Consider the following 2,212-nt stretch of genomic DNA (forward strand, 5'->3'; position numbering starts at 1 on the left):
CTACAAAACATTTCAAAGTAAAAAGTTCCAGCATGTGTCTCCACACAGCAAGCTGAATTATAAAAATCACACCCGTGTGAACTGAGTGGTGTAAGGTCTTATATAGCCTGATCAGCTGTGGTCTGACGTAATGTCTGACGTAATGAAATCACACCCGGGTGAACTGGGTGACCGTAGCAACCATGCTCATTTTTTGAGCACAGACAGACAGACAGACAGACAGACAGACTAACAAAGCCAGTTGTAGGAGTGGTTTACACCACTAAAAAGTGTGAACGGAGTATCTAGGTGAAAGTGATATTTTGACGTGCCAATATCTGCCATTGAGCCCCATTATAAATTTCTCAAATTTGAAAGCACTATATTTCTAAAACTATGAAACATTTCAAAGATTCCTTTTCAGGCAAACATGTCCACCGTAAGATGAACCTAAATAGGTTCGAATGGAGTTTCTACGTGTAAGTATTTAGGACTAGTAGCATGCCAAAGTTTGTGCTATTGCCATTGAGAATGGAGGATTTAAAAAGGTTGAATTTGGGTTGAATTTGAAGGTCAGATAGTTGGAGGTCTCTCTTACTGTTGTTGGGTGACTGTTCCAGTGATGGGAGGCTCTAACAGAGACTGTTCCAGTGATGGGAGGCTCTAACATAGACTGTTCCAGTGATGGGAGGCTCTAACAGAGACTGTTCCAGTGATGGGAGGCTCTAACAGAGAAGATTGTTTTACCAAACACACTACATCTGTTTGGCACTTCACAGTCCCATCTGGTAGTTGCCCCATGGACTAGCTTGTCGCTTTTCCGTGATTTTCACCTTTTTTTCCAAATCTCCAAAATCATGAAAAATGCCACACTATAGCCCATGGTCTCGGAGTGATTTTCATCTGTCTTTCAAATCCTCGTTTTTCAACATTTTTGACCATGGGCTATAGCCCATCTCAGACGGAATACTATAGCATGCCGTTTTTCATCATTTTTGAGGATTTGAAAAAAAGACGAAAATCACTCGAGACAATGGACTATAGCCCATGGTCTCGGACGGCATACTACAGCATGCCGTTTTTCATCATTTTTGAGGATTTGAAAAAAAGACGAAAATCACTCCGAGACCATGGACTATAGCCCATGGTCTCGGAGTGATTTTCGTCTTTTTTTTTTACTCCTCGTTTTTCATCATTTTTGACCATGGGCTATAGCCCATCTAAGACGGAATACTATAGCACGCCGTTTTTCATCATTTTTGAGGATTTGAAAAAAAGACTAAAATCACTCGAGACAATGGACTATAGCCCATGGTCTCGGACGGCATACTATAGCATGCCGTTTTTCATCATTTTTGAGGATTTGAAAAAAAGACGAAAATCATTCCGAGACCATGGACTATAGCCCATGGTCTCGGAGTGATTTTCGTCTTTTTTTTATTGAAAATTCATTTTTTATTGAGACACAGCATGTGTCTCCACAGCAAGCTGAATTATAAAAAGTGTGAATGGAGTTTCTAGGTGAAAGTGATTTTTTGACGTGCCAATATCTGCCATTGAGCCCCATTATAAATGTCTCAAATTTGAAAGCACTATATTTCTAAAACTATGAAACATTATAAAGATTCCTTTTCAGGCAAACATGTCCACTGTAAGATGAACCTAAATAGGTTTGAATGGGGTTTATAGGTGTAAGTATGTAGGACTAGTAGCATGCCAAAGTTTGTGCTATTGCCATTGAGAATGCATTGGGCGTTTAAGAGAAATAACTCAGAAACTACAAAACATTTCAAAGTAAAAAGTTCCAGCATGTGTCTCCACAGCAAGCTGAATTATAAAAATCACACCCGTGTGAACTGAGTGGTGTAAGGTCTTATATAGCCTGATCAGCTGTGGTCTGACGTAATGTCTGACGTAATGAAATCACACCCGGGTGAACTGGGTGACCGTAGCAACCATGCTCATTTTTTGAGCACAGACAGACAGACAGACAGACAGACAGACTAACAAAGCCAGTTGTAGGAGTGGTTTACACCACTAAAAAGTGTGAATGGAGTTTCTAGGTGAAAGTGATATTTTGACGTGCCAATATCTGCCATTGAGCCCCATTATAAATTTCTCAAATTTGAAAGCACTATATTTCTAAAACTATGAAACATTTCAAAGATTCCTTTTCAGGCAAACATGTCCACCGTAAGATGAACCTAAATAGGTTCGAATGGAGTTTCTACGT

This window comes from Electrona antarctica (assembly GCF_951216825.1).
Source record: "Electrona antarctica genome assembly, chromosome: 4".
Lineage (NCBI taxonomy): Eukaryota > Metazoa > Chordata > Actinopteri > Myctophiformes > Myctophidae > Electrona > Electrona antarctica.